Here is a 24,699-nt window from a genome sequence, read left to right on the forward strand (position 1 = left end):
GCCTTCCTGAATAGATGTTCAACATTAACTCATGGCATCAAGGCAGTGATTAAATCATAGTTAAGAAAATATGATACAAATGAGCTTATTTACAAAACAGAAACAGACTCACAGACATAGAAAATAAGTTTATGGTTACCAAAGGGGAAAGGTAGAGGGAAGGGATAAATTAGGAGTTTGAGATTAGTAGATATAAACTACTATATATAAAATAAACAACAAGGTCTTATTGTATAGCACAGGCAACTATGTTCAATATCTTGTAATAACCTATAACAGAAAAGAATCTGAAAAAGTATATATATATATATATATATATATATATATATATATATATATATGTGTCTTTGTTGTACACCAAAAACTAACACACCATTGTAAATCAACTATACTTCAATAAAAAACAGACAAACAAACAAAAGAACATGGGCCAAGGAATTTGATCATGATTCCTTTGTGTCTCAGTTTCCTTCTGGGTGAAATAGATACAATAATGGGTTTTTGTGAGAAACATTATAAACGTGTATATGTGTGTGTAAGCACAGTGCCTTGTGCATAGCTAATTAGTAGTTGCACTATGGTTGTTATTTCCTTCCTTTTGCTGACTTTGGGCTTTGTTTGTTCTTTTTCTAATTCTTTTAGGTGGTAGGTTAGGTTGCTCATTTGAAGTTTTTCTTGTTTTTTGAAGGCCTTTAACCCTATGGAATTCCTTCTTAGAACTGCTTTTGCTGCATCCCATATATTTTGCAAAGATGAATTTTCATTTTCATTTGTCTCAAGGTATTTTCTGATTTTCTCTTTTATTTCATCACTGACCTTTGGATGAACATGTTTTTAATAGCACTTTGTTTAGTCTCCATGTGCTTGTTCTCTTCCTGTTTCTAGTTTCATACCTTTGTGGTCAGAAAAGATGCTTGATATAATTTCTATCCTCTTAAATTTGTTGAGGCTTGTTTTGTGACCTAGTATGTGAGCTATCCTGGAGAAGGTCCCAGGTACACTTGAAAAGACTGTGTATTCTGCTTTTCTTGGATGTAGTGTCCTGTAGATATCAATTAAGTTCAACTGATCTATTGTGTCATTTAAGACCTCTCTTGCCTTATTGATTTTCTATCTGTACGATCTGTTCATAGATGTCAGTAGGGTGTTTAGGTCTCCTACTATTATTGTATTATTATCAGTTTCTCCCTTTATGCCTGTTAGTACTTACTTTATATATTTAGGTGCTCCTCTATTGAGTGCATATATGTTAATGAATATAATATCCTTTTCATGTATTGATTCCTTTATTATTATATAATGCCCTTCTTTGTCGTTCATTATAACCTTTGTTTTAAAGTCTATTTTGTCTGATATGAATATTGCTACCCTCGTTTTATTGTTGTTTCTGTTTGCATGAAATATCTTTTCCAACCCCTCACTTTCAGTTTGTGTGTCCTTCACCTTGAAGTGAGTCTCCTATAGGCAGCATATTGAAGGGTCTTGATTTTTTATTCAATCAGCCACCCTACGTCTTTTGATCAGAACATTTAGTCCATTGACATTTAAAGTAATTATTGATAGGTATGTACTTGTTGTCATTTTATTCCTTGTTTTCCTGTTGTTTTTGTGGTTCTTTTTTCTTTATTTCTTCTTCTTTTTGTTTCTACCATTGTGGTTTGATGATTTTCTTTTGTAGTATGCTTGAGTCTCTTTCTTTTTGGTTTTGTGTATCTATCATAGGTTTTTGATTTGTGGTTACCATGAGGTTCATATATGTTGAGCCATAATTATATCTACTTGCTTTAAATAGATAATCATTTAAGTTCAAACACATTCTGAAAGATCTACATTTTACTCTCCTCCCCCACATTTTGTGTTTTTGATGTCATGTTTTTCATCTTCATAGTTATCTCTTTACTGTTTATTGTAGTTATAGTTACTTTTATAATTTTTTTGTTTGTTTTTTAATCTACTTACTGGCTTATTTAAATGATCATCCATCCTTACTATATATTTGCCTTTCCTATTGGGATTTCCCCTTTCCTATAAATTCTTATTTGTTTTCCATTTAGAGAAGACCTTTCAACATATATTTTAGGGTAGGTTTAGTACGGCTGAATTCTTTTAGTTTTGCTTGTCTGAGAAGTTCTTTATCTCTCCTTCTGTTATAAATGATAATCTTGCTGGGTAGAGTATCCTAAATTACAGGGTTTTCCCTTTCTGGACTTTGAATATATAATGCCACTCCCTTCTGGCTGCAAAATTTCTTCAGAGAAATCAGCTGATAGCCTTAAAGGGATTCCCTTGTATATGACTCTTTGTTTTTCTCTTGCTGCTTTCAATTTCTTTACCTTTAACTTTTGCCATTTTAATTATAATATGTCTTGGTATGGGTCTGTCTGTGTTTATCTTGTTTGGGACCCTCTGTGTTTCCTGTACCTAGATATATGTTTTCTTCTTCAGGTTTGGGGATTTTTCAGCCATAATTTCTTCAAATACATTTTCAATCCCCTTCTCTCTTTCTTCTCCTTCTGGAACCCCTATAATTTGAATGTTGGAACATCGTATGTATCCTAGAGATCTCATATGTTGCTTGTGATTTTCTCATTTGCCTTTCTTTCTGCTGTTCTGATTGGGTGACTTTTTAATTCTATCATCTTCAAGGTCACTTATACATTCTTCTTTGTCATTTAGTCTGCTATTCATTGCTTTTAGAGTGCTTTTTATATCAGAAATTAAATTGTCTATTTTTTTTTTGGCCATGCCATGCAGCATGAGGGATCTTAGTTCCCCAACCAGGGATCAAACCTGTACCCCCTGCATCAAGAGCTCAGTCTTAACCACTTGACTACCAGGGAAGTCCCTAAATTGTCTATTTTTAACTGTGTCTTCTTTATAGTTTCTAGTTACTTGTTAAAATGATCCATGCTCAGTTCAATTCTATTTCTTAATTCAGTTATCATTTTTATTACCAACTTCTTGAATTCATTGCTGGGTAGACTGATTATCTCTGTTTCATTATTTATTTTTTTCGAGAGTTTTCTCTTGCTCTTTCAATTGGGAGTATTTCCTCTACCTTTTCATTTTATCTAACTTTCTCTTTCTCTATGAATTTAGGTGAAACAGTTATCTGTTGTAGTCTTGAAATCATATTTTTTAAGTGGAAGCATCCGTGTGTAGACTGTGTGTGCCCAATGTCTTTGGTGTGAAGGCTGTATTTGATGTGGATGTCAGCCACATTTTTCTCAGGGTGTGCGGACCACTATCACCTTGATAGGGAGCGTGACTGGTGTCAAATGAGCTAGAGCTTGTGCAGGGTGTGAAGCAGGACTTCCTCTGTGCTCAGTGGCAGCTGCTGCCCTGTGAGGGGTGGGGTCTGCTCTCAAGTTACTGAAGTGGATGCCATGAGGGTTGGGCTCGAGCTGGCTCTGTTCCTTTTAAGTGTGTGTTTTTCCTTCTCCCCACACTGGGGCCTTTGCCCCAAAGAGGGGAGTGCTGAAGCAAGTGGAGCTCATGTGCTTACAGAGGTCCAATATGTGACCTATGTAGGCATCCGTGGCTCTGCTCAGACACAGCTCAAATTCTGATCTTTTCCCCTGTTGTGGTCTTCTCGGATCTAGTGCAAAGTTGTGGCATGGAGTAGGCAGGGACGGAGCATTCCCTTACCTGGGACTGGGGATCGCAGTGTGCTGGTCACACTGAGTTCAAGTGGCTGTACTGTAGTCAGAAGTCTGGGCTGCTTCTGTGGTGTTGTTTGAGTGAGCGCCAACAATGGCCACCATTGCCCCCCCTGGACCACATCTCAGGCCCCAGGGTCACCTCTGCACCCCTAGATCTAGTCTTTTCCCAGGATCTGGCTAGGTCCAGTGCCAAGCTCTGGTGTAAAGTGAATAGGGCCAGGTTGTTTGCTCAGCTCGGATTGGGGAGCACAACGAGGCAGCAGCCACTAGGGCAGACCTCTCTCTGCTCCACCTGGTGGCAAGCCAGCACCCACACCACACTCCTCACTAGTGGAGTCTAGGCTTCTCCAGACCTTCTATCTGTCCCAGTGGTTCTCCAAGAAGCCAAGGGGGGTGATCTCCTCTGTGTAGGACCCCAGGCTGGGACGCTCAGTCTGTGGCTTAACCCACTCACTCCCCAGGGCATGTGTCTGCCCTTGCAATCTCCCTTTTCCTCTTAGTCTACTTCCAGGGGCACAGGTCTCAACCTGATGCTTTTCTTTCCATCCTACCTGATTACATAGGAATCTTTCTTGCAGCCTTAGGTTGTATAGGAGTTCTTATGCCAGTTTCCAGTAGTTTTCTGTGAGAATTATTCCACTTGTAGATGTATTTTTGATATGTTGGTGGGGAGAGGTGAGATCCATGTCCTCTTAATCCCCTCTCTTGATTCCCCCTCTGTGCACTATGGTTGTTATTAGCAAGTTTGACTCCTTTCTTTCCCTCATATAAAATCAGCTGAAAAATCATCTCAAGAAGTCAATTTCTGTAGTGTTTCTCAAATGTGTCCATTCCTCTTTTTCCACTCCACTATTCTTACCTAAGACCATAGAGCCACTTCCTGGTCTATTGAGATAGTCCCATAACTGTTCTCATTCTCTCTAATCTTCCCTCCTTTAATCCTCTCACAGTCCTGCAAGAGTTATCTTTTAAGGAGAGAGTTATCATGTGTCACTCCTTGGAATAAAAGCTTTAATGCTTTACCATATATCATTAAAATCAGAGCCTCACCTTAGCATTCAAAGTCACAATGTGCTCTAATCAACATTTCTAATGTCTTCACTCTCTGTACCACCTTCTGTCTTCCTCCCTCATCCATCACCCCAAAACACATCCCAAATCATACTCCCTGCCTGAAGATGAGATCTGAATTTTTCCATTTCACAACCTTGGCTTGATTTGTTCTCATTCCCCTTGAAATCTCTCCATTTATGGTGAAGACTTAAACACCCTATAAAGAGACACCTAACTCTGAATTCTGGTCTCCCCAGGCACTGGCTTTCATTCATCTTCTAGAACTCCTGTATTGTGCATTTTGGCAGGCCTTACATTTGCTGGAGCTCTGCATCAGAGCTGGCTTTTGCTTATCTGAAGATTCCTTAGACTGACACTTTATTATGACTGCATGTTTGATTTTCCAATACAATTCTGCCACTAAACAAGGGTTTTTAGATTTCTTAATAATGCTCTTGAAAGAGCCTCATGCCTGAAAAACTTATGAGCTCTAGAATACCAGCCTGAACAAAGCATCCAAGTCCCATTTACATAAGAGGGAATTTGGGACAATCTGTTCCTCTCTTCTTCCTATACTCTAACTAATGTGTCTCTCATATTTCAACTGTGTACTTTACCTCTCTCAAGAAGCATCTCACAGCCCCTTTAGTTGGAGTGCTCTTCCTTTCTTATCATCCAGCTGAACTTTTCATCTTTCCTACAACTCAGCTCACATACTTCTTTTTCAGAATTTTTTCTATTTGTGCCTTTTACTTTTACTATATCACATTCTGTTAAATAAAATATTTATTTTACTTTCTAGGATACCTACATCAGCATCTCTCTCATAGCAAATATCCAATAAATGCATGATGAGTTGAACTGATGTAATAAGAATATCACTTATTATTTATAATAATTATTTATTTTACACTTTTGAAAACAAAACTATGGACATAGACACATAGCAGAGCAGGTAATAATATCAGTGCCCAATTACAGATAAGAACATTGAGACACAGAGTTATAAATATTACTTCATAATAAGAAACCTAGTTCTAACAACTTGCCCAGAGTTTTTCCACAAGAAAAAACTTTCTAGCTCAAATATAGCTATGATTCAAATTTTTGTGGTGGCACTCTAATATTGTAGAGAAGTGTAATAGAAATCGAGTCATTACATATGCATCCTTCCTTCCCCTAATGAAAATAATCTTATTTTACATTAAGAAAGAAATGATTAAAATAAAGGAAGATATATGGTCATACTGCAGGATGGTATGTATCATTTTGGAAAGAAGAGGTAGAACTAAATATGTTAGCATGAAAGTGTCTCTAAGACATATGGTTGAGATAAAAATTGTTTCAAAATGACAAAACAGTGTTACATCACTTACATATTAAAGTTATAAAATATATGATACTATGTATGCTCTAGGAGTACATATGTATATATGCAAATGCATAGCAAAAGACCTGGAACAATATGTACCCAACTGAGAAGATGTTACCGTTGAGGAGAATCAAGGAAATGTAGACTGGTGTTGGGATGCTGGTCATCATACTGAAGTTTAGAGATTTATTTTTTTAATTTAAATAATTTTTTTTAACAAGGAAAATTTATTCTGGCTCTAAGCCAGATACCATGGTTCAAATCCTGTGTCTCCCATTTACTACTTGTATGAACTTGAGCAGTATATTCTTTCTACCCACTCCTCACCTAAAATCTTCATATATACTTACATAGTAGGCCCGGCTGCCTTCATAGGCATACAAATACATTTTAAAAGATTAAATTCTTTTGTTAAACAGCAGAATCTTTAAGTAGAAAAGATACATTCCCCCCCCCCCAAATATATTTACCTTTTAGATGTTCCATATTACATTTGGGAAGTTTATATATACTGTAGATTGGAATCTGAAAATGAAAATTAACTGTGCCAGTTTAGAGGTGCATATGTACTTTTGTCATTGAACTGAATTATGGCCTAATAAGTTAGAACATCTTCCTGACAATCCTAAAATATCACTGAGATCTTCAAATGAAAAATTCAACAAAAATTTAATAAACGCTTTATCTATTTGAATTATTATGTTGAACACTCCTTCTCATATATGGTAATATCAACTTCCCACTCTTGGCTACATTTTTTCTTATAGAAGAGTTCTCCTCAATGGTTGCAAATTTATTTTTATTATTACTGTCCTCTCAAGTTTAGAAAAAGTTTTGACACATGGCAAAATGATATCCTAGAGTCTAAATATATATGCAAATTTGGCAGAAGTTGCTCAAATAATTAATCAAAAATGAAGCCTAGATCATACTTGAGTGGGTCTTCAAAAACTACTCACTGCTGTATAAAGAAAACAAAAGAATTACTGTGTTAACCCTCTGTCACTGCTGCTACTTTATTTTACACTTCTAATTTAATTAAAAAACGGGGCTGTCAGCCCTTATTTTACTCAGACAGCAAAATGCCCTAAAAACTTCTACTCTCCGCTGATTTTTTTGTTTTGTTTTTCTGAATGTTCTTGTTGTTGAGAAAACCCCTAACTGAAAATATTTTTTGTTTAGCACTATCAACCAACATTTCCTGAGATATCTGATGGGCCAGAAATTGTGCTAGGTACTGATAGTAGAGATAAGAACAAGTGACGTTTCTTGCCTTTGTAAAATTTGTAATATAGAGAAAAAGACAAGCAAACAAGTAATTTTTTTAAAATGTATTTATCTGTAAGAACTAAGGCCTATGTGCTATATCCACACACACAAACCAGTTCTTTAAAAGCAATTACATTAATCTGTAAATATATTATTTTGGAAAAAATGGCAAATTTAACCCAAACAGTACCAATTATGTTATATACTAATTCTTTGTTATCAATGAGTTTTTTCTTAGGTCTAATTTTCTGGCTCAAGATATTATTTTCCAATTATCTTCTGGTTTGATCTATATCTACAGTCTAAATTTTCCTCTAAAATTTATCGTGAAAATATTTCAATGAGCATATCAATTCACTACATAACTTCCTTTTAGGCTCTGCCTTATCTCAGATCAGAAGACTTAGATAGATCTTAGTTAGCATAACACCTTTTGTCATGGAGCCACAGGATATCTCTAGCTCAAAATCTTAGCATTTAAGAAGCAGCTGAGTGAGAATTACTGTCCTGTGGACATCTGTTATAACTCTGAGAAAGCAATACCTTGGCAACATTACTTATTTAATATAATCAGGTCTGACCACCAGCTTATGTTTCTGCCAAGTCTATTATGTATAATTTTTAGTTGATGGAACTCTCTTAAAGCCAAATCAGAATGCTGCGCTGTAAATAAAGCTCACTCTTCTTCACAGCAGGCAACTGTGTGATTACTCCTACTAACTTTGTTTCTCTACCTCTGCCAAATCTTTCATATCACCAAGGAAGTGCCCTGGGTGTAAGAGGAAGAGAATACCACATCTCTGCACTGTAATGATGTGTACTTTATCAGCCATTGAATTACACAATGAAAGAAGTAGTAATTGCCTGATGGAGTGTCAGGTGACCTTTGGGTTTTACATATAAAAGAATTCAGAGGCGATAATATATAACAAGTAAAAGTGGCATTTTCAATTTCACAGCTGGATCAGAGCAACTTACTGTTTAGTCTACTATTTCCATGTGAACCCCAAGCACTTGTGTCAGCTTTTTCATCTCTTCACAAATTCGACTGCATTATTTGGAATTTTGAAAAGTTGTAAATAAGCACGATGGTTACTAATTTCAAGTAAATGATTCTGGTCTTGGATATTTTCAGTCTTGCCGTCTCTGAGGTCCTGTAATTATCTATAGTCCAAATCACTCTACCCAGCACTTAATTACATGTAAGGCTTTGTGTTCTTGGGTATAAAATAGAATCTTCCATTTCTGTTGCAACACTGACTAACTTGCAAAGCACTTGTACATAGTAGCTTTTTGATGAAAACTTTAGGATGAGTTCAATCTCTCAGTTCCTGACCTGTTACACTTACTACTCAGAAGGTGAAAATATTGCATCAGGAAGGGACTTTAGTCCACTTTGTAGAGGACAATCAAGCGATTTTTAAAGGAAGTGTAGGTACTCTGCAGAAAAAAAAAATGAACTCATAAATCCTAAGATAATTTCCTTTCTGCTACCTATGGGACAATCATGCATTTTGACACAAGATTCAGATATACTTTCAGACCTATAAACATTTTGCAAGAGAAAAGAAAAAAGTGCTTTCCACCCTCAAGAGAAATTGAAGGAGACACAGCATTCAATACTGTATTGAAAAAAATCACCTGCTTCTGAATTAGGAAAGAGTGGTCCGTTATATTAAAAGAAAAACACAGAAAAAAATTCAAGAAAGTTTGAAACGTGATAAAAATGAAGGAAACTGTATTGGTATTTTTATAAAATAAAAAGTTAAATTAACAACAACACCTTATTTATTGATTGCCTGTATCGAGCCTATATAACATTGTTCCACAGGTAATCAGGGCTCAGATATTAATTTACTTTCTAAAATATTCTAGCCAACTGAAATATGTATTACAGATAATATGGAATCTCTATTTCTCAATAAAAAGCCATTAATTAACAGGCAAAAAAATTGTCCTTATTTCTAATGTGTGCTGAGCTATTAATTAAAACCATGATATTCTGAGGCATAGGACATAGTTCTTAAGCATTTTAAATAGGAATTGGACAGCTGTCCAAATGTAAAGTAAAACAAAACTTTTCATGGGTTTATATAATCTCATCCAACTCCAAGTGGCCCTTGTTAAAGTAACATTTACCTTAGGTTACCCTGACAGAAAATCAAAAAGTTCTGTTTCCTCCCCCTGCGATTGCCAGCTAAGAGATTAGAACTTGTACAACACTTTAAGGTCTAGATGAGGGATCAACATGAATCCTTCTCCAGTCTCCTTTCTTTCTTGGCAAATATCTCTTACCACCAAAACCAATGTGGTTTCCACTCAATCCCTCAGGCCACTGAACTCCTACCGTTTGAAAGGTAACTCCAGAAGCCATAAGGCCATTTTCACAGGGACAGTAATTCACCTCAATATACCCTTCAAATCTATTAAATAAATGAGAATAAGCCTGGTGCTCCTTTTGTGCTGTAGTTCAACTGCCAACTCAAACAGCTGTTAAAAGTTAAAGGGGCGATACAGCAACTGCACGGACACCTGCTGTTCTTTGTGACAGGCACCACTGCCCCTTGACACTGAAAAGCATAGCATTGTCACCCAATAACCAGGCAACTCAGAAGTTTGGGGAGATATATATATATACACACACACATATATATGAGGGCACTGCAGTGTACATTAATCTAAAGATTTATGCTGTTATTCTAGTACCAAGTATACTAATAACTTCTGTTTCCAAATGCATGTTTGCAAAACTGTCAAGCCAAGTGATTTTTCTGCATTAGTGGAACTAGTTGCCTTTTCCAACATCAGGCAAGACTTACTTTTGTAATTTTATGTCTAGATTTAAGCAAACTATGGTTCTTAAGATTATATGTATGAAGAAAGGTAACTTTGCTTTCATACTTTCAGGGGAATTATGTATCATAAAAATATTTTTAGGAGTCCTGCCCAAGACATCATCAAGATCTTTTCTTTTCTAAGTACCTAATGATCTATTATTCAAGCCAAAATGTTGTAGGCCTTTTGGTTTTCATTTGTTATTCAGACCAACTGTCTCATGACTATGTAACATCTCATATCCCATCAGTGTCTCCAGCCTGAGAAAAGTTGGATGTGTTTTTCTCTTATTTGAATTGTGAAATTCAAATAAATGTGAATCAGAAGAAGACTTAACCCTTTTATAATATTAGCTATTACGGCCTGTTGGCTGGCAGATTAAAAACAGAAACTACTTAATGAGAAATTATGTTCAAAATTGAAAGCAATTCATACATAGCAGCCTCATCAGAAGTAAATAGAAGTGTGTAGATACAAGCATGACATTATACTTTCTACTCCCATGGAGCTCTCCTGTGACAGGCAGAGCCACAAAAAAAAGAAAGAAAAAAAAAAAAAAGTAAAACTCTCATTATCAGCCCATGAATACAATATGGATATGTAACTGAATTGAATAGGAAAAAATAATTGGGTTGTAATTTATTTTTATAATATGGGAATAGCGTTTTACCTACTTTTAGTTTAAGAAGAAATATGATTCCAGTTTAATGCTGTGGTTGATTTAGTCTGTATCCTTATCTTTTATGGAAAACTTACAATGAATGAGCTAAAGGGAAACTTGTATAATTCATAAATACTCAAACATGACTAAATTGTTCCCTATATCATTAGAAGCCAGAATTTACAGGTGGATACCAAGGGGTCCTATGATGATGCATTGGATGAATTCACCAGCCTCTCACGTCTTTAAGTTTCTAAGAGATCAAATCTTTAAATCTGACATATGGGAGAGTGGTGATATATTGAATTAATTCTGTAGCCCCTTACTTTCATTTGAGGCCCCACGTGTTTCAATGGACATTTGTTTCCAACACAGCCACACCATAACAAACATTTGATTTGTCAGTTCATTTGGTCAAATACCATTCAAATCAGGAAGTGCTTAGGGAGGAGAAGCACCTAGCTCAAGAGCTGCAGTCTATTTCTGAAGTTGGTCCAAATGGTTTTTTTCCTTCCAGTTTCTCAGAATCCTGCTTCTGTATTAGATCCATCCAGGACTTCAAAAGGATACTTTGGGTTATTTACTGTCTTTTTCTTTTCTCACTAATTAATCAATATGTACATAGTGTGAATTTCCCCATATTCTGTCAAATGCTAAACTTAAGAGTTTTCAGGGTTTGTAGTCTCACTTCCTCTGACGCCATTCTTTTTGCTATATAATCTCTGCCTAACACTGTAGTTTAAATATGCTTCCCACGTTCTTTCTTCCATGACAGGTATGGAATGTAAGTTTATAGGGACAAAGAACAAGGAGACATCAGAGAAAACATCGAGAACTGTACACACACTCTATCACCACCTTTGAAACATTCTGAAACTGGCTATAAAGCAATTAATATCTGTAGTTTGTATATAAAAGAATTTTCATGGGCAGTATCTCACATAATCCTCATAGCAAAATGAAGCGATTATTAATCCCAAACATACATTTACATATGAAGGAACGGAGTCTGACAGGTTAAGTAACTTGTCCAAGATCACACAGCTGGTAAATGGCAAAGTTGGGAATTCAACCAGGTGTAGTGAATCCATATAATTCCCCCAAATCATCTTGTTCTCCAGTGAAAGTTAGAGAAATTGTGGTTTAAAACAATAAGATATAGATTAGCATCAATGAGAACAGGCAATATCCACAGTAGCTATGATCTATTGAGCCTTTCCAGCACAGTAGAACAGAAGTGAATATCTGTATGAAATACTTATATCGTTGCACGTACAAAGAGGAAATATGAACCCTTTCAGAATATGTGAGCCAAACACAATGCAAAATGCTTCCTACAGTTGCCCTTTTGTGAAGCTCACATGATAATCACGTATTCAATGTTTGTCTTCCCCACAAGACTGGAATCTCCACAAAGGGATACATCACTTCTCCTAAGCATACACACTGAGAAGGAAAATAAGGTAATTTTTCTTTTCATTCTAGATTCTGATCAATGTCAGCTCTAGAGTTTCTAGGTTGCCCAGGAGAGTACCAAAAGCTTCTCTTTCATCCTATGCACAATATTGAAAAATAGGCTTATGCTGTGAACATGAATTCTCTAAAAAGTATTTCTAAACCCAGGCATGGACTATCCAACATACAGCATATACACTTATTACTTTTTCAATGAGCACTCTGAAAAGAGTCCTTTAAAAAGTGGCAAACAATTTAATCAATGTGAAGTGGTAGGCTGTATAGACAAATGGGCATCATTAAAGAATACTTGATGGTTAGAAGATGATAAGGAAATGAAGTCAAGAGTTATGCAAAATTAGATGGAAGAAGCAAGGAGGCAGTTTCTGGTGAGGGAAAAAAAAAATGATTTGTCCAGGGGGAGCTCTGCCAGAAGCAATATAAAATGTTGGAAAGAGCTCTTGAACCAGAAGGTATGGTTTCCCTATATACTAGCTATGCAGCTTTAGACAGTCCATTTAAATCCCTGAGACTTCCTCCAATATTGTTATAAAAAGAGACTTTTGAGATAACATGCACAGCCCCTTTAAAATCCATGCATGCAATAAATGGAGGGGGTATGCTATAAAATGTTCTGCAAATAAAATTGTGTAAAAATAGACTTTACTACACTGGTGATTTTAAACGGACTTTAAATCAGTGGAAATAAAAAGAAATGGCCAATTGTGTATATAATGAATAATATGTAGCCATTTATGAATTTCAAGTTTGAAACTTAACTAATCATTTCCTCACACTCATAATATGGCTGATAACTAATATTATATCTCTGGTCTTAGTTGAAACTTCTATAATTTAAATGGTTTTGCTGCCCTCTCCACATAAAAGCATTCAGAGAGCCCTTGACTACATCAAGTTTTGTCAGTTTTGTTTTATTTTGTTTTGTTTAGCTATGTAGGTCTACTGGCCACTACTACAATGTTTAAATTAGGCTCATGCTTCCCTCTGTCAACAAAGATAAAGAAAGACCCATCCTGATTACCTCAGGAAATGTTGGGTTAAAGGACAATAAGTCTTTTTGGCTGTGAAGTAATCCATCCATTCGGAATAACTGCCCCAGAAACAGGTTTTGAAATAGGGAGTAATCAACCTTCCCATCATTAGGTGGGCCTACATGAGACTTTACCTTCCTTCTCTTTGTCTAATGTGATAAGGAATTTTCTTGAGAACTTGTCAGGGGACATAATGGTAGATGAAGCACAACTCCAACTATGTCACAGTAGTCAGACTCAAGCCATGAGTCCTCCAGTATGCTGAGAAGTGTGGAGTTATGTGCCACCTTCAGGCAAGTTTATCTAGACAAAATTCATGTGAGGTTATTGAGAATTATGGAGACCTTAGGTTCTGTTTTCAAATAGGATTCAAATAAAAGGGAAGGTAGATTAAAGCTAACATGACTTCCACTTATTTTACAGGGCAGCACAGTTGAGGGTAAGGAGTGAGGGAGTGGTGGGTGTCTAACTTGGCCAGATTACAGTCCTAACTCTTTCAATAAATTGGTGAATTTGGGAAAGGCTGGCGTAAATAATATTTTAAAGGCATTTAAAATTATAACATTGTATCATTCTTGAGAACTAAAGAAAATACCATTGTTCATCTTTTTGGCCAGTCCCAATGGCTATTTCTATTCTACATCTGTCTAGAAGGTCAGAAGCAGAGACTGAAGTAGCACATCTCTTAAAGACAAACAGCATGGGGCATGTTCAATATCAGTTTATTCAGGACACACCAAAGGCATGATCTAAAGTTTATCCTCTGACTGAGCCCTGAGTAAAGACTTTGAAACTGGTCTCTATTTTCAGTTCTCTTTATTTAATGTTTTATAGAATCTGGAAACTGTAGAGCAGAGAGAACCAATTTCTTTGTCAGTCAACATGACACCATGACAACAAGCTGAAATTTGAAAGATTGTCAAATCAACAATTGTTTTGTCTATATGATGCCAAGTAACAGCCAGTTTGATTGATTTGTTTTTTTAAGTACAAATTTGTTCACTTGTTGAAGCATGTACATACAAGTCTTTAAATAATCATACCTTTTATTTTCTTCACAGGGTATAGACCAATTTCAAACATATTATCTCATTTTTATTCTGATTTTCCCAACAACCTCAGAACTATAAGTAGAGCAACTATTATTATATTTGTTTTACAAATGAAGATTATAAATGGGATTTACATAGCGTGGGCATAACTATCTCAGTTAATTTGCTCTACTTTCTCTAAGTGGAATGGAAAAAACAATGTTTTGTACATTAAATAGTAGTGTGTAAATTTTGCCTGGCCCAAATAAAATGTTCAGTAAATAGTATTCAATTAGATTCTCTTATTTTCCATCATCAATAGCAGAATCTCCACTTTCCTGAAGGATTATTTCTTTCCATCTACAGGCATATGTTGAATACCCTATTGCCTTGAATAGCCTAGGTCCTAGAAAAGCAGAGTTGTTGTCCATTCGATACCCAGGTTTGCTTCCTTTATTTCAAGTGAAAATAGCCCCTCAAATATATGAACTCCTAACTCATTTCCAATAGACTGATTCTGCCAAAATGTCTTAACCAACATTGTAAAGATACTGAGGCTTAAGAAAGTAATTAGGTCATTTGGTTGTAAGTATTCTAATCAAGACATGAATCCTGTCTATATCACTACAAAGCTTAGTCTTCCAAACACTTTAAAAATATATTTTCAGATTTTATGTCAAACCCTAAAACATTGGTTATCCTGGAGATTCCCATCCATTGCATTAGTGGTTTCCTATACTCCTCAGGAAGGGCAGATACCAAATAGAAAACTATCACTCACCTTTAATTTTAAGTTTGCTCTTGTTTTTAATATAATTTAATCTAATCTATATATTTTATTTTATTTAGTTCCTAGACACAATGTTCTTAAAAGCCAAATATTACTGAGAAAGAAAGTGATTTTCTTAATTCTTTGGCTCCCTTTAAAATAGCAAGAGCTGGTCCTGGATCCTTGAGTTGTAGATAGAGAGAACCTGCCATCTGGATCAGGCCAACCTGTGATCTCTTCTTTCCCTCGCTCAGCAGACTTTATTGAGTGCCAACTATGCAAGGAACAAGCTAGAGTCATGGAACTTCAAGGAGCTTGTAATCCAGCAGATGGCTCAGATATTGACTAAACCATAAGGAGTGTGATGTACAGAAGTGCAGGATGCAGTCAGGGACATTTAACAGGGAGTGAACTTGGTTTAGGGCCCAGAGAAAACTATCCACCCAAAGTGACGAGATATTCATACTGTAGCCTGAATTGTGATTATGAGTTAGCTGGGGGGAGCGGTTTCAGGCAGCTAGAAAAACATATCAATGGTGGTGGTTAATTTTATATGGCAACCTGGCTAGATTGTAGCACTCAGTTATTCAATAAAATACTAATCTGGTATTACTATGAAGGTATTTTGTAGATGTGGTTAACATCTACTATTAGTTGATTTAAGGAAAGGAGATTTCCCTTCACAATCTGGGTGAGCCTCATATCATCATTTGAAAGGCCTTAAGAGCAAAACTGTGGTTTCCTTGAGGAAGAAGAAATGCCATCTGTGGACTGAAGCTTTGGCCCCTGCTTGAAAGTTTCCAGCCTGTTTGAATCTACAAAGTTCAGACCTGCTCACCCCACAATTATATAAGCCAATTCCTTGAGATAAATCTCATATACATTCACACACACACACACTACAAGTTTTCTATGTCCTCACAAGGATATATATATATATATGTATATACATCAGGAAGTGGGGTGCTGCTGTCATAAATATTTTACAATACGGCAGTGGCTTTAGAATTGGGGAATGGGTATGGTAGAGGTTGTTTCGACAAGATTGTTAATAAAAATATAGAGGTTAAAGGTAATGTCTCAAAAGGAAATGAGAAACATTTTATTGAACACTATAGGAAAGGAGATACTTGCTATAAAATGACAGATACTTGACTGAATTTTATTCTACAGTTTGTGGAAAGCAGATTTGTAAGTGACAAATTTAGATATTTACCTGGGAATATTTCCATGTAGAGTGTGGAAGGTACAACCTCATTTCTCCTTGCTAATTTCAGTAAAATGCAAGAGGAAAGAAGTAAATTGAGGAAGGAACTATTAAGCAAAAAGGAACTAGCATTTGGTGATTTGGGAGGTTATTAGCCTACCCAGATTCAAAGGTTGCTAAAATTAAGAAGATCATTATTGAGAAAGTATGCTCTGGACAGAAGGCTGAGGGTATGGCTGAGCAAACTTTTGTTAAGGAGATTAGGTGTGTGATTCGTGGATCTAATCAATCATCTCTGCAGAAGCCAGACATAGTGATGGAGTTTCCCAGGAAGGACCTGTGGAGAATCATCCTGTCTAATCATCCTGTCACATGGGACACCCACAAGGGTTTTGAAAATGTTATACCAGCAGGAACATGGCCATCTTGGTCAGAAAGGGACAGAAATTGGACTTAAAGAAGGTTGTTGGACTCCCCAAATTCTACAGGCGGGAAACACATTGATAGAGTTACCCACCTGCAAACAGCTGCTACCATTTCAGAAAAAGGAAGAATGACTCAGGTGATGGAGCTGCCAGTGAGGGCACAGAGGGTAAGGAAGCCACCGCTGAGGGTGCATGGACAAACACACATCCCTCAAATACACCAGCTCACACTCCTCTCATCAGGGGTCACCATAGCCACAATCCACTAGTAATTGTTTCTTGTAATTTACACTGATTTAGGTTATTTATTTTTATACAACTATTAATACCTCTTGTTTTGACATATTCCAGGGAATCACACTGTTTTTATATTAGAGGTAGTGGTGTTTTACTAAACTGACATCATCTGCCTAGATTCCAATTTTTATTTCTTTCGGTTCCTAAAGAAAGACTTTCCATTGATTCTCTATAATCTAGTCAATCAAATCCTGACTTTTCTTTGTGTTTTGTAAGATTATGGAGAATCACTAGAGATAATGCTGCATGTCTTGACTCCCACTACTTTCTATTTTTTAACGTGAAAGTTCTGAATCCTGGCTCTTTAAGCTTCTCTAAACATTCCATTCTCAAGCCCATCTCTGTTCCTTTACTCATGTTCTTAATCCTGCCTCAATGCTCCTCCCTACCCCTCTCTGTCCACCTTATTCCTACTCGTGTTACATGGCCAACTCACTTTCCGAAATCTTTCCAGACTCTTCCAGCCTACCTAAACCTTTTGTTTTACACTATACTTAAAGTCAATATCAAAACTTGAGTTTGAGATTTTTATGCAATCGTTTAATGTGTTTGACAGTCATCTCTCAACTATACCACAAGCTGCTTGAGGACAATGATTATATTTTGCAAATATCAAAACACAGGGAATAAAATGAGCAATGATATAAAGCTATAAATATTATGAATGAGAGCAACAGGGTGATGAAAAGCATTTCTGAATCAGCAGAGAGCTTTTTTTCAAACCTCAGTGGCCCATCCCTGCTTCTGGAAACATATCCAGAGAAATGAAACTCAAAGTGCAGTTCTCAAACTTCAAGCATCATGATCATTGAGGATGCTGTTTAAATAGAGGTCCCCAGGCCTGTCCTGCAAGGATTCTGTGGCGAGGCCTTGGTATCTATATTTTCACCAAGCCAATCAAGTGGCTCTTCTTCTGAAAGCTGAAGGACAATCTTGTGAGAACTATTGCTCTAGCGATGAGTAATGAAACTAGATATCCTGGGATGCAAGACTGGGCAGGAAGAAGAGAAATCAGACTTTAGCCAGGCTCTCAGATACTCCCTCACTCCCTGTAAGTTATGGTCTGGAACTTCTGACTCTCAGACTCTCCAGCTCTTTCTAACTACAAGGTCTTCAATTCCTCACTTGACAATCCGACCTTAAACTTACTTGCTCTAGTAAGACTTCTACACACATATTAATGCTTTTCAATTAAATAAAAATGTATGAGCTAGAATCCCTTTACTCTCCCTATTTTATTGGTGAAGAAACTAAGGCACAGAGGGTTAAGGAATTGCCTAAGGCCACAGACCAAGTAAGTAGCAGAGTTGAGAATCAAAGTCAGGCAATCTGGCTGCAGAGCCTGCACACTTAACCACTATAAAGCCATCACGGTGTCCTGCCTCATGGACTCTGCATTTTGGATATACTGCATGCCTTTCCCAGCTGCTACTCTCAATAAAATCAAAGAATAAGTATTCAACATCTACTTTGTGTGAGATGCCATGATAAGTACTAGGGATAGAACCCAGAACAAAACTCTAACCATTTCTGCCTTTAAGAAGCCTGCATTATAGTGGAGAATCCAAGCAAGTAAACTAACATGTAACCAAATGTATTGACAAGCATTACAATAGGAACAAGACCGGGACATAATAGGAGTACATAGGAAGGGAACCTATCTTAGTCTTGGGAACTAGAAAGACTTCCCAGAGCAAATGTGATTTAAGCTGAGATCTGAGAGAGTTCCTATAAGCAAGTTCAGGTGATGGGCTCACGGCGTTTAGAAGAGAGTGGTCATTAGAGAATGTTACAGTCAAAGGCAGGGCATGTGCAAAAAATACAAGGTAAAGAAAATGTGGTACATTCTAGGAACTTTAAGTAGCTCCTTGTCACTGTAGAGTAAAAGAAGATAAATGGTAACAGATGGAAGAAGGAGGAAAGCTTTCACATATATTTTCTTGATTTCTCTCTTACTGCTGACCTTAAGAGATATACTCAAATTCTTGATTACTCACCATGCTCAATGGTTTAGTTTGAAGTTTTTTTGACCCATGAAATTGGATGAATCAAATCCAAGTGGCTTAGCGGAGCTCACCTTAGATCCTTTCCTTGAAATTAATATGTGTTGATTGATTAATTAGTCTAATAAATGCATATTTGATTTCTGAGTATACCCAGGCTTATAACTGAACATAATCCTCTTTGAATAACAAAAACATTAAAGAGGATTCAGAACTTTATGTGTAAATATATCCAATAAATGAAAGCTTAATCTAATACTTGAATACTTTTTGAAAGTTGTTTAAACACTTCTAATTTATAGTTAGGGACCTTCATTTTCAATCTTCATTAATAAGCACAGGGCAATAAAGATGGATCACTATATTAATAAAACAGAATTATTATGTGTTATTTATACAGGACAGCAATAAAATCATACCGAGAAGATTAAGCACTCTAACATGCTGTAATTTATGTTAAAGTAATGTCCTACTTTGAAATCAGATTCTGTTTTAAACAGTGAAGTAGGACAAATATTAGAAACAGCAAAGGGGGATGGAAAGATAAAAAGCCAGCTTCATGTAGAATATTGAAAATCTTTTGACCAATTTAAAGGAGAGATCATTTGAGGAATATAATCTGAGACAAAGGAAGGTTAATGATGGCTCCTCCTCTTTCTCCCTCTTTAATCCTTCATAGTTAGTCAATGTCATTTCAAAAACAACCTTCATAAGAGCAAGTAAGGTGAAGTGTTTCAAATGTCCTCTGAGTACTCTCTGACGCTCTTGTCTGGCCCTGACACTCTGAGTCACTAAAGAAAACACTTCAGCATATATAAGATATCCAATTCTTAAAGGAAGAATCTCCACAATCAAAAAATGGCTTAAAAAGGAAAGCTAGTGCTAAGAGTAGGCTGAAGCCTTTCTCCTACTGCATTTATACCAACTAAAACTATAAAGTATCTCTTTGAAATACAATTTTGAGAATAAATGAACAATATGGTTTATTGCAAAGTTTCTGAGCCCTGATTTTGAAAAATGCCTTCAGACTATAATTTTTAATCTGGGGCCCCACCAAGAAGTGTGCAGCCATATATCAGAGGAAAGTGATAACCAGAGATATAAATCTGTTGTATCACTCTGGAGAATCAATTTCACCAAATAATTTTGGGGAAAAGTTTTGCTTTTTTTTTACACTTGAGATTTTGTCACACCTACACACAATCAAAATTACTTTTTGGTCATGAGCCTAGAAAGTAGACATTTTTCTGGGTAGTAAGTGACTGTCAAATTTGTACTTTTGTGTTCTAAGAAATTCCAAGATATTAGCACTGCAGTTGAATTAAAGAGAATGAGTCCTCAATGGAAAAGAGAATAGATTACGGGCTTGTCCTAGTATTCAAGGTTGGTGTTTTTCCAGAACTGAAATTTATCATTCTTTTTCCCTGAGTCTCCATTTTTACTACACACACACACACACAACTCATTGGCTCACCAAAATTATCTCAATCTCCTGTCACAAATGTGTGTTTATATACATATATATGAAATCTCATATATATGAAATCTCATATATATATGTGTATATATATATGTGTATATATATATGTATGTATGTGTATATATATATATATATATATATATATATATATAATGCAAGACTTCCATTTTCCCATATTGTAGAAGAACTACAAATTCTGAGTTTGACAATGTTTGATTTTAGTTTCATGTTGCTTTTACGTTTTAAAAGTTAAATGATTTTTTACAGTGAACAAGGATTTATGATTCAAAAGGGAAAATTTGAATAAAACTTCTCTGAATCTTAAATGTGGTTAATTGTTGCCCTAAACTTTCACACAATATAATATGCATTCAGGTACATTAAAATCTGTAGATCACGATATACATGTCAAGTGATTCTATTTCCATTGTATGATCACATTCATTGCCTCATATAACCTTCTCACACGTACATAAAAATATAAAACTAAAAAATAATTCAGGAACATGTAATCAATACTTCCTAAAAACCTTAAGGCGAAAAACATGAAGGACTTGACCATCATTAATAGTGACCAGCACAGCGTCTGACATATTGCAAATATTAAAAAAGAAAAATATGCTGAATATTGTATGTGTCCAACTGTAGTCTGGAGATATAACCCACACCAGTTAGTTTAGCTGTGCTGTACTAAAGAATTGAAAGTGTAGAAAGTAAACATTATGGTATCATGGAGGTAGCAACTACGAAGGTAGCAACTTCCGAAAGGAAGAGGTTGGAATGATTTAGACTTAGATCTTAAAGAAGAGCTCATACAGCTGACAATCAGACCTCTGAGGATAGAGATGCTTGGCTGATGAATCCCCAAGCTTAGTGGAAAAGAGGGAGGGCTACTGGGTCCAGACCTCTGAGCAGGTGAAGGAAGTCTTTTCTTCTTCCAGCGCTCCAGTCTCCCTCTTGAATCTAATAGTAGAGCCAGACACAAGCTGGCAGAGCAGAAATATGGTGAGCAGAGTTCCAGTACCAGTGTCACAAAGCAAAGTTTAGGAAGGTGGGTTTGGAGCTGACACAGTAGCTCACATCTGGCTCCAATATACAAGTGGTAGACTGAATGAAAGAAGAAGGTAACAAAAAAAAAAAAAAAGAGAGAAGAAGAATGAAAGAATGAATCATTCAATCAGTGGCTGCCTGCTTAAGAATCGAAGCTCCTATAGAGCATTCTAATACCTGTATTCCCAAAAACTAGATATAAGCTGAAATTTATGAATCATATCACATTTAAATGCACTGGGGAAGTTTGCTATTTAAAGAACTTTTATGGCAAATTGTTTTGCAAGACAAATAATCACTCACTCATTTAACTGGTGCATAAATTACAATTTTCCTACATTTGGTTTGCTTAAGCAAATTGGAACTATATTGAAAAATATGAGATTCATGAAACAACCATCATTATAAAACCTCTAATACCTTTTGACTCCCAGAGGACTTCCTCAACATGTAATAATGTGCTATATTGAGGTGGCACAATTTTAGTTCCTGGTAAAATGATAAAATCTTGAGTTCCTTCATTCTTACCCTGGCCCAACTTTGAAGATACCACAGAAGAGATTGAGGGAAATTGATTAAATTGATAAAACAAAATTTTAAACTGTGAGCAGTATTAAGAAAGAAAAGATATTTATGTGTGTGTGTGTGTGTTAGATGGATTGCACTGAAATCTCCTGGAACAGAAGAAGGTATTATACCTCAGAAGAATAATAGACTGTGGGACAGCTTTTGGTTATCTTATTTTGCCTCACTGCCTACTATCTTGGATAGATCTCTGTTTTCTCTTCTTTCACATCCACGACCAGCAGAAGTTTAAAAATTATGACACTAGCCAAGCAGTATCAGAGATATGACATAAAAAGCACAACTGGAATGGAGAGCAGCTGATAACTAATCAAAGCAAAGTAGTAAGTCCCTGAGTAGTCCCTCTGCCATCCTCCACTCCCTCCACAAATGAGGGAGAAGTAATTACACCCTTAAGAGAAAATTGTTGGAGAATATAATTCCTGAGGATAAACAAGTGAAAATTATAAAGTGGTCAAACAAGAACTCTCTGCCTTATGTTGCACCCACTTCTGACCTCCATATTCTAAATCCACCAGGAAGTGTGTAAGCTAGGTCTTGATTTTAGTTTTTCAACCTGATTACACATTACCAGCCAACATAGCCAATATTCCTGTAGGACAAGAAATAACTAAATAATTGAGCAAGGCAAAAACTACAATACAAAGGCAATTCATCAATCTAGATGGAATATTTTAAACATATTACAGTTTAAAAAATGTAAGAACACTGAAGACAAAGAGAAAATTTTTAAATTTTTCCAAAAGAGTAATTGCCAAAAAGAAAGACAAATTAGATTGGCAACAAATATCTCAAGAGCAAGACTAGGTGCAAAAGAGATAATGGAATGATATTTTTAAATATTTAGAGGAAAGAAACTTTGGCTCTGAACATTATATCTAGCTAAATTCCCGTTTTAAATATATCAGTCTATAGAATACAAACCTTAAGAATATTTTGAACACAGAGACTACATTTGAAAACATTTTTTGAAAAATATAAACAAATCCAGGAACTTTCTAGGTGTGTTTGATAATTGATAAAATTTACCATTATTTTATAAATCAATGAAAACAACATCATTGAAATAAATCCAAACAATCTATTACTAAAATTATAGGTGATAACAACATGGTGGAGTAGTGAAAGGTGGGTAGCCTGGGGGAAATGAGAAGGAAATGAGTGCATAGATAAGTCTTATTTGGGACAAAGATATAAGCATCGTTAAACTTAGGAAATTTAAAATGAAAAATAATAACATATATATGAGATTTATTCTATGTAAGAATACAATTAGAATATGTAACTTCCATAGCAGCAGCAGAACTATAGAAAATATGCAGGAAAAGAGGAAAAGGAAAATAAACATATATGGCAAATGACCTGACTAAAACAATAATTAAAATAAATTTAAAATTTTAAATTCACCAATTAAAAGCAGTAAATTATCATATTGAACAATACTAGTACCCTACTATATTTTACGTATAAGTAATGGATTAAAACTAAAATGGTATAGAAAGTTAAAATTAAGGGGAAAGGAAAACAAATGCCACCAATTATGAACCAAAACAAAGATTAGGTAACCATTTTAATATCAGAAGATAAACAGACTATAGATACATGTACATGTATGCATGCACACATATGTACACATACACTATAAAGAATGCAAGGTAATGGTAAAAGAAAAATGGCTCAAAACTATGTAGGACACAAACATACATATGAACCTAACAACATAGCCTCAAAAGATATCAAGAAAAAAATAACAGAACCATCATGAGAATTGGAAATTGATAATTGCTTAGTTCATATCATTTTGTTTTGCTTTGTTTTCATGGAGAAAAAAATCAAAGTGCATCTTTACAGAAATAAATTAGAGGTGGAATAAAGATCTAAATGTAGAAAAAATAAAGGTGATAGAAGAAATTTCAGAATATTTCTGTGACCTTTTGATGGAAAAGACTTTTTAAATTAAACCCTAAAAAATAAACTCCATAAAGTATACAGCAAGAACAAAGATGTTTTTGACTACATCAAATAAAACTTTATGTTGAATGAAAGACAATATAGATAATGTAAACAAATGAGTCATAACCTAGGAGAAGATAATTGCAAAACCTAAAACTAAAAATATATTAATATCTGGGATGTAAGTGGAACTCCAGAAAAAACAGCAAGATATGTATCAAAATCCAATATAAACACAGAGAATGAAAAGGAATAGGTCAATTTCAATGTTTATCAGAAAAAGGCAAATTAAAATAATTGTGAGATATAAGTTTGTATCTGCTAAAATTGGCAAAAAAAAAATAAATAAAGATAAGTAAGTCCAAGTGTTAGAGGGCAGGTAGAAAGCTTTACATACTGCTGGTGGAAATATCCTGGCATACCCTTCCTGGAAATAAATCTATAGTATCTGATGAAAACTAAGTTACATACAGTGTATAACATAACTCATTAATTCTACTCTCAGGAATATATACCCCAGATAATATATATATTTCTATT

General features: G+C 35.5%; 1 pseudogene; it reads right to left on the minus strand.

The window, feature by feature from the left end:
- The window catches only part of LOC137760613 (BRISC complex subunit Abraxas 2 pseudogene), a 178,224-nt pseudogene that overhangs the window by 60,871 nt on the left and 92,654 nt on the right, over positions 1-24,699 (minus strand).

This window comes from Eschrichtius robustus, chromosome 3 (assembly GCF_028021215.1).
Source record: "Eschrichtius robustus isolate mEscRob2 chromosome 3, mEscRob2.pri, whole genome shotgun sequence".
Classification (NCBI taxonomy): domain Eukaryota; kingdom Metazoa; phylum Chordata; class Mammalia; order Artiodactyla; family Eschrichtiidae; genus Eschrichtius; species Eschrichtius robustus.